Source organism: Phyllobates terribilis, unplaced genomic scaffold, assembly GCF_046119375.1.
Source record: "Phyllobates terribilis strain yellow unplaced genomic scaffold, ASM4611937v1 Scaffold_12__6_contigs__length_324123572, whole genome shotgun sequence".
Taxonomy (NCBI): Eukaryota; Metazoa; Chordata; class Amphibia; order Anura; family Dendrobatidae; genus Phyllobates; species Phyllobates terribilis.
Window position 1 is genome coordinate 176,001,394 of NW_027362772.1, and position 9,476 is coordinate 176,010,869.

A 9,476-nucleotide genomic window follows, 5' to 3' on the forward strand; every position below is an offset into this window, starting at 1 on the left:
TCCGACTCATAAAGATTCTGGGCATCAGTGCAGATCATTTCCTCGTCTGGATTCACAGAAGCGCTGGAGTCGACCTCTGATTCCCAGGCTATAGTATGAGTAAACAGCTCTGCAGACTCAACCATCTGTTCTACCTCATACTCAGACGGGCAGCTGGAGATTTGGGAGCTGTGAGGAAGCAAGTGCGATTTGGGTGACACCTTTGAGGACTGGAGTATTTGTGATGTTGAAGTTGATGTGGAGGAGAGCCCACTTAAAGGAGCACTTGATATCCGTTGAAGCACCTGCTGTTTTTGTGCCTCATCTGGAATTTGTAGCGATTGGCGTGGCCGTAAGAAAGGGATCTTATCACATTGTCCGCTAAAAGAAGTAGACATTTTAGTTTGGCTGGAAGATGGTCTTTCTTCTGCAGATGTTACTGTTGCTTTAACACCTACCCCACGGACACAACCTTTTTTCCCCTTCCCAACACGCCTATTCCCCTTTCCACCAGCAGCAGGCCTTTTTCCACTCATTTTGGTGGTTAACTAATTCACAACTCTGGAGTTGTTTGCACAAAAAAACAATGGATGGTAACCGAGCAGAGCTGAGTGGCCAAACTGTGGTATTAGGCCAAAACTATTGGCTGGGTTAGATGCAGAAAAAAATTATTTTGAATTTGCCACCTGATGGAGGTCAGTATAGATGGACTAATACAAATAGTCCCACACACTGCTAGAAGCCCAAATATTTTTTCAGAGGTACTGTAGATGCAGATAAAAATTAGTTTTAATTTGCAACCTGATGGAGGTCAGTATAGATGGACTAATAGACCAAGTCCCACACACTGCTAGAAGCCCAAATATTTTTTCAGAGCTAGATGCAGAAAAAAATTATTTTTAATTTGCAACCTGATGGAGGTCAGTATAGATGGACTAATAGACCAAGTCCCACACACCGCTAGAAGCCCAAATATTTTTTCAGAGCTAGATGCAGAAAAAAATTATTTTTAATTTGCAACCTGATGGAGGTCAGTATAGATGGACTAATAGACCAAGTCCCACACACTGCTAGAAGCCCAAATATTTTTTCAGAGCTAGATGCAGAAAAAATTATTTTTAATTTGCAACCTGATGGAGGTCAGTATAGATGGACTAATAGACCAAGTCCCACACACCGCTAGAAGCCCAACTATTTTTTCAGAGCTAGATGCAGAAAAAAATTATATTCAATTTGCAACCTGCTGGAGGTCAGTATAGAAGGACTAATAGAACAAGTCCCACACACTGCTAGAAGCCCAAATATTTTTTCAGAGCTAAATGAAGAAAAAAATTATTTTTAATTTTCAACCTGATGGAGGTCAGTATAGATGGACTAATAGACCAAGTCCCACACACTGCTAGAAGCCCAAATATTTTTTCAGAGCTAGATGCAGAAAAAAATTATTTTTAATTTGCAACCTGATGGAGGTCAGTATAGATGGACTAATAGACCAAGTCCCACACACTGCTAGAAGCCCAAATATTTTTTCAGAGCTAGATGCAGAAAAAAATTATTTTTAATTTGCAACCTGATGGAGGTCAGTATAGATGGACTAATAGACCAAGTCCCACACACTGCTAGAAGCCCAAATATTTTTTCAGAGCTAGATGCAGAAAAAAATTATTTTTAATTTGCAACCTGATGGAGGTCAGTATAGATGGACTAATAGACCAAGTCCCACACACCGCTAGAAGCCCAACTATTTTTTCAGAGCTAGATGCAGAAAAAAATTATATTCAATTTGCAACCTGCTGGAGGTCAGTATAGAAGGACTAATAGACCAAGTCCCACACACTGCTAGAAGCCCAAATATTTTTTCAGAGCTAGATGCAGAAAAAAATTATTTTTAATTTGCAACCTGATGGAGGTCAGTATAGATGGACTAATAGACCAAGTCCCACACACCGCTAGAAGCCCAACTATTTTTTCAGAGCTAGATGCAGAAAAAAATTATATTCAATTTGCAACCTGCTGGAGGTCAGTATAGAAGGACTAATAGAACAAGTCCCACACACTGCTAGAAGCCCAAATATTTTTTCAGAGCTAAATGAAGAAAAAAATTATTTTTAATTTGCAACCTGATGGAGGTCAGTATAGATGGACTAATAGACCAAGTCCCACACACTGCTAGAAGCCCAAATATTTTTTCAGAGCTAGATGCAGAAAAAAATTATTTTTAATTTGCAACCTGATGGAGGTCAGTATAGATGGACTAATAGACCAAGTCCCACACACTGCTAGAAGCCCAAATATTTTTTCAGAGCTAGATGCAGAAAAAAATTATTTTTAATTTGCAACCTGATGGAGCTCAGTATAGATGGACTAATAGACCAAGTCCCACACACTGCTAGAAGCCCAAATATTTTTTCAGAGCTAGATGCAGAAAAAAATTATTTTTAATTTGCAACCTGATGGAGGTCAGTATAGATGGACTAATAGACCAAGTCCCACACACCGCTAGAAGCCCAACTATTTTTTCAGAGCTAGATGCAGAAAAAAATTATATTCAATTTGCAACCTGCTGGAGGTCAGTATAGAAGGACTAATAGAACAAGTCCCACACACTGCTAGAAGCCCAAATATTTTTTCAGAGCTAAATGAAGAAAAAAATTATTTTTAATTTGCAACCTGATGGAGGTCAGTATAGATGGACTAATAGACCAAGTCCCACACACTGCTAGAAGCCCAAATATTTTTTCAGAGCTAGATGCAGAAAAAAATTATATTCAGTTTGCAACCTGATGGAGGTCAGTATAGATGGACTAATAGAATGATGCTATGCCCAAAAGATTTTACTTCACTAGGTGCAGTAAAAAAATTGGTATTCTATACACAGGTGTTATATCGTGCAACACAGATAGGCTACTCCACTGACTAACACACTCTGCAATAGGCCAAAAAGGATTAGCTTTGCTAGATTCAGCCAAATGCTGTGAAAAAAACTTGCACAGCACTGGCACAGACCTGCCTGGCAAAAACTGATAGGAACTCATGTAACCTAGTCCTGAAAAGGACTCCAATTACAATTAGTCTTTACTCCCACAACCTATCTATTTAAGAGCACAGACCTCCCTGATAAAAGTCGTAGGAAATGCTGTAACCTAGTCCTTAAAAGGACTGCAATCACAACTATTCCCTACTCCCAAGCTATCTGTATATTTGTGCGAAAATTGGCTTGAAATTAACAAGGTATAGCGCACACAGCAACAGCGGTGCCGTCTAACATGCAGCTGCAGCAGTGAGAAATTGGTGGCGACGGGGAAAATGGCTTGGTCTTATAGGGCAAGGACATGTGACATACACTGCCAATGACACATATCCTTGCTTGTGTGAAAAAAAGCACTTCGCTCCGTGTGTGCGCTGCTGATAGGCTGACAGATTGCACCTCCCCACTGCAAATGCGGGAAAGAGAAAAAAAAATGGAGATCTTCATTGTTCCTGCAGAGATCCATCCCCTGTCCCTCCCCCCACCCCGCTGTACACTCAAACTGCGTATTAACATTAATTTTCATCATTACTGAGAAAAAATCCAGTTATGATTTTGGTGCACGAACAGTTATCGAACATAACCTCGAACAGCCGAATTTTTCTCAAATTGTTCGTGTTCGCCGAACGGCTCGAACACCGCCCAAAACAGCTCGAATTTGAGATTGGCGAACAGTTCGAGTAGAACAACGCTCATCTCTAGTCAGTATCACATGCGCATTTCAGACTTGTTAAACTATGTTCATCTGCTCTTTTAGCTTTTGTTTATTAAGTATATATATAGTCTATTGATGCCTGAGGTAAAAAAATCTGAAATTAGACTTACTGGTAATTCGGTTTCTAGGAATCTTCCACGACAGCACCTTAGGAGGTTCACTCTCTGCCCTAATAGGGACAGAGAACACATAGAGATGAAATAGTCCCTCCCATTTTCCTATCCACAGTATTTTTCCGATGCCAAAGCAACAACTAGCATATGCACAAAGAAACTATTTGATGTTCCCAGAAGTCTTTTGTGAAAGCACAAATACAGGACATTTAAGATTTGCCTCAAGGACCCCCAGGAATACTGCCAAAGTTCCAACGTTGAGAATTGGTTTTGCTAAGCCCCATCACTTTTAGTTTTCGATTTGAGATTGCCACCAATAGAGCGGACCCCCAACTAATCAGTAACAGGAGTGAAGCTGTACAATTTCTTGAAAGAAAATTCTAATGTCAGAAGTGGGATTCAAACCCACACCTCCAGGAGAGACTGCGACCTGAACGCAGCGCCTTAGACCGCTCGGCCATCCTGACTTCTTCTGGCTTTCGTAATTTAACTCTTTCTAAGCTAAGCAGTAGAAAGATGAGCATTACTTGTGATGAAAGGAAATATGCCATGATTTCTTTTATTTTAATATTGATTTGTAACCTATTAGTTACAGCGAATTTTGAGCTTCATGACCAAGCACCGTTTTTTAAATCTGACATGTATCAATTTATGTGGCAATAACACTGGAATGCTTAACATATCCCCGTGATTCTGATAGTGTTATTTTGTAAGACATTGTACTTTATATTAACGGTAAATTTAGGTCAATATATATTTAGTTTTTCTTGTGAAAATATCTAAAGTTGCACAATTTCATTGAAATGCGGTGATGCCCCATATGTCTTCAGAAACTACTGTTTGGTCACACAGCAGGGCTTTGAAAGTAAGAGCGCTATTTGGGTTTTGGGAATGCAGATTTTGCAAGAATATTTTGAGGGTGACATTTGCGGAGTTCCAAAAGTACCAAAACAGCAGAAACCCCTCCAAAGTGATCCCATTTTATAAATTACTCCTCACAATGAATTCATCAACACCGGCAATTACTATTTTTGTCCAACAGGTGTTTTCACTCTGCAACATCCAGAATTGCAAATAAGCCAGTTTAGTGCCCAGCTTGCGCTTATGGAGACAAGCACCCCATACATTTTAAGTGGGCTCTCCTCGCTAGAGAAATGCTAAATATGTGGATACATTGTCTTACCATTAACGTGGAAACCCCTATTTTTAGAATGAAAGATGACGGTCCTGAGTTGGGGCTTGTGTTTTTTGCCTTCCTGGCTTTTTCCCCAAACAGCTTTGTTCCTGGCATATTTTTGAAGCATATTTGTCTCAGTAATGCCACAGCGATTCATAGTCAAACATAAATGGCTGAAATCATTCAGCTAGTGTCTGATACATGCTGCCCGTATTAGCTATCAGGTTTCCTTTAAATCCTCATACAGCTAAGTCAAACTAAAATAAAACAAAGTGATGACGTCCAGAATGAAGGAAAAATTACAAAAAATATTATTTTCCTCAAAAGTTAAAAGTGTTCAGTTCTCAAGTTTCCATCATTTTATTTCCTGTAGATAGTTATAATGATTAGGATTTTTACATTCTCTGTAAACAGTCAGTCAATATGCTTTGTTTATTTTCTGCTTAAAATTTAATGGGTGAAGAAAAAAACTTTTGCCGAAACCTGGGATTGATCCAGGGACCTTTAGATCTTCAGTCTAACGCTCTCCCAACTGAGCTATTTCGGCAGAACACATTTAGATTCAGGAATGTTCAACACACTGTAGATGTCACAACTGGATGTATTTATTTTTACTTTGACTTGTTTTTGCAAGATTATCTATATTTGAAAGTCCCGCTATTTTGCGTACATATTTAAGAACTTACATTAATTCTTTGTGAATGAATAGAAAAAAGAGCAATTCTGCATTTTTTTTACATTTTCAAATTTACTCAATTCACCAGGGTAATTCTGACTGTGTCTCTGTAGGACAGGTGATGATTGAGCGTAAAACACAATTTGTAAGCATAATGTTGCATCAAGCTTTATTTTTTTCTTAGGTGCAAACAATTGGAGTGAAGAAAGGAGATGCAAATTTAGAGAAAATATTCTACTGATTGTTAATGTTGAAAGTGAAAACATTTGTCCCAAAATGTGGTGAAACTTTGATGTCAGTATCACATGCGCATTTCAGACTTGTTAAACTATGTTCATCTGCTCTTTTAGCTTTTGTTTATTAAGTATATATATAGTCTATTGATGCCTTGAGGTAAAAAAATCTGAAATTAGACTTACTGATAATTCGGTTTCTAGGAATCTTCCACGACAGCACCTTAGGAGGTTCACTCTCTGCCCTAATAGGGACAGAGAACACATAGAGATGAAATAGTCCCTCCCATTTTCCTATCCACAGTATTTTTCTGATGCCAAAGCAACAACTAACATATGCACAAAGAAACTATTTGATGTTCCCAGAAGTCTTTTGTGAAAGCACAAATTCAGGACATTTAAGATTTGCCTCAAGGACCGCAAGGAATACTGCCAAAGTGCCAACGTTGAGAATTGGTTTTGCTAAGCCCCATCACTTTTAGTTTTCGATTTGAGATTGCCACCAATAGAGCGGAACCCCAACTAATCAGTAACAGGAGTGAAGCTGTACAATTTCTTGAAAGAAAATTCTAATGTCAGAAGTGGGATTTGAACCCACGCCTCCAGGAGAGACTGCAACCTGAACGCAGCGCCTTAGACTGCTCCTGACTTCTTCTGGCTTTTGTAGTTTAACTCTTTCTAAGCTAAGCAGTAGAAAGATGAGCATTACTTGTGATGAAAGGAAATATGCCATGATTTCTTTTATTTTAATATTGATTTGTAACCTATTAGTTACAGCCAATTTTGAGCTTCATGACCAAGCACCGTTTTTTAAATCTGACATGTATCAATTTATGTGGCAATAACACTGGAATGCTTAACATATCCCCGTGATTCTGAAAGTGTTATTTTGTAACACATTGTACTTTATATTAATGGTAAATTTAGGTCAATATATATTTAGTTTTTCTTGTGAAAATATCTAAAGTTGCACAATTTCATTGAAATGCGGTGATGCCCCATATGTCTTCAGAAACTACTGTTTGGTCACACAGCAGGGCTTTGAAAGTAACAGCGCTATTTGGGTTTTGGGAATGCAGATTTTGCAAGAATATTTTGAGGGTGACATTTGGGGAGTTCCAAAAGTACCAAAACAGCAGAAACCCCTCCAAAGTGATCCCATTTTATAAATTACTCCTCACAATGAATTTATCAACGCCATCAATTACTATTATTGTCCAACAGGTGTTTTCACTCTGCAACTAGAGATGAGCGTTGTTCTACTCGAACTGTTCGCCAATCTCAAATTCGAGCTGTTTGGGGCGGTGTTCGAGCCGTTCGGCGAACACGAACGATTTGAGAAAAATTTGGCTGTTCGAGGTTATGTTCGATAACTGTTCGTGCACCAAAATCACAACTGGATTTTTTCTCAGTAATGATGAAAATTAATGTTAATACGCAGTTTGAGTGTACAGCGGGGTGGGGGGAGGGGCAGGGGATGGATCTCTGCAGGAACAATGAAGATCTCCATTTTTTTTTCTCTTTCCCGCATTTGCAGTGGGGAGGTGCAATCTGTCAGCCTATCAGCAGCGCACACATGGAGCGAAGTGCTTTTTTTCACACAAGCAAGGGCATGTGTCATTGGCAGTGTATGTCACATGTCCTTGCCCTATAAGACCAAGCCATTTTCCCCGTCGCCACCATTTTCTCACTGCTGCAGCTGCGTGTTAGACGGCACCGCTGTTGCTGTGTGCGCTATACCTTGTTAATTTCAAGCCAATTTTCGCACAAATCTACAGATAGCTTGGGAGTAGGGAATAGTTGTGATTGCAGTCCTTTTAAGGACTAGGTTACAGCATTTCCTACGACTTTTATCAGGCAGGTCTGTGCTCTTAAATAGATAGATTGTGGGAGTAAAGACTAATTATAATTGGAGTCCTTTTCAGGACTAGGTTACATCAGTTCCTATCAGTTTTTGCCAGACAGGTCTGTGTCAGTGCTGTGCAAGTTTTTTTCACAGCATTTGGCTGAATCTAGCAAAGCTAATCCTTTTTGGCCTATTGCAGAGTGTGTTAGTCAGTGGAGTAGCCTATCTGTGTTGCAAGATATACCACCTGTGTATACAATACCAATTTTTTTACTGCACCTAGTGAAGTAAAATCTTTTGGGCATAGCATCATTCTATTAGTCCATCTATACTGACCTCCATCAGGTTGCAAATTGAATATAATTTTTTTCTGCATCTAGCTCTGAAAAAATATTGGGCTTCTAGCTGTGTGTGGGACTTGTTCTATTAATCCATCTATACAGACCTCCATCAGGTTGCAAACTGAATATATTTTTTCCTGCATCTACCTCTGAAAAATATTGGGCTTCTAGCTGTGTGTGGGACTTGTTCTATTAATCCATCTATACAGACCTCCATCAAGTTGCAAACTGAATATATTTTTTTCTGCATCTACCTCTGAAAAAATATTGGGCTTCTAGCTGTGTGTGGGACTTGTTCTATTAATCCATCTATACAGACCTCCATCAGGTTGCAAACTGAATATATTTTTTTCTGCATCTACCTCTGAAAAAATATTGGGCATCTAGCTGTGTGTGGGACTTGTTGTATTAGTCCATCTATACTGACCTCCATCAGGTTGCAAACTGAAGATATTTTTTTCTGCATCTACCTCTGAAAAAATATTGGGCTTCTAGCTGTGTGTGGGACTTGTTCTATTAATCCATCTATACAGACCTCCATCAGGTTGCAAACTGAATATGTTTTTGTCTGCATCTAGCTCTAAAAAAATATTTGGCCTTCTATCTCTGTGTGGGACTTGTTCTATTAGTCCATCTCTACTGACCTCCATCAGGTTGCAAACTGAATATAATTTTTTTCTGCATCTACCTCTGAAAAAATATTTGGGCTTCTAGCTGTGTGTGGGACTTGTTCTATTAGTCCATCTATACTGACCTCCATAAGGTTGCAAACTGAATATAATTTTTTTCTGCATCTACCTCTGAAAAAATATTTGGCCTTCTAGCTGTGTGTGGGACTTGTTCTATTAGTCCATCTATACTGACCTCCATCAGGTTGCAAATTGAATATAATTTTTTTCTGCATCTAGCTTTGAAAAAATGTTTGGCCTTCTAGCAGTGTGTGGGACTTGTTCTATTAGTCCATCTATACTGACCTCCATCAGGTTGCAAATTCAAAATAATTTTTTGTCTGCATCTACCTCTGAAAAAATATTTGGCCTTCTAGCAGTGTGTGGGACTTGTTCTATTAGTCCATCTATACTGACCTCCATCAGGTTGCAAACTGAATATAATTTTTTTCTGCATCTACCTCTGAAAAAATATTTGGGCTTCTAGCTGTATGTGGGACTTGTTCTATTAGTCCATCTATACTGACCTCCATAAGGTTGCAAACTGAATATAATTTTTTTCTGCATCTACCTCTGAAAAAATATTTGGCCTTGTAGCTGTGTGTGGGACTTGTTCTATTAGTCCATCTATACTGACCTCCATAAGGTTGCAAACTGAATATAATTTTTTTCTGCATCTAGCACTCTAAAAATATTTGGC

The 9,476-nt window shown here is 38.8% G+C and overlaps 2 non-coding genes across 2 annotated transcripts; both read right to left on the reverse strand.

Moving 5' to 3' along the window:
* Positions 1-4,219: 4,219 nt before the first annotated feature.
* Positions 4,220-4,302, reverse strand: TRNAL-CAG (transfer RNA leucine (anticodon CAG)). Its single transcript has one exon. It is a non-coding gene; the product is annotated as a tRNA-Leu (tRNA).
* A 1,184-nt stretch (positions 4,303-5,486) lies between these two features.
* On the reverse strand, positions 5,487-5,559 carry TRNAF-GAA (transfer RNA phenylalanine (anticodon GAA)). Its single transcript has one exon. It is a non-coding gene; the product is annotated as a tRNA-Phe (tRNA).
* Positions 5,560-9,476: the final 3,917 nt, after the last annotated feature.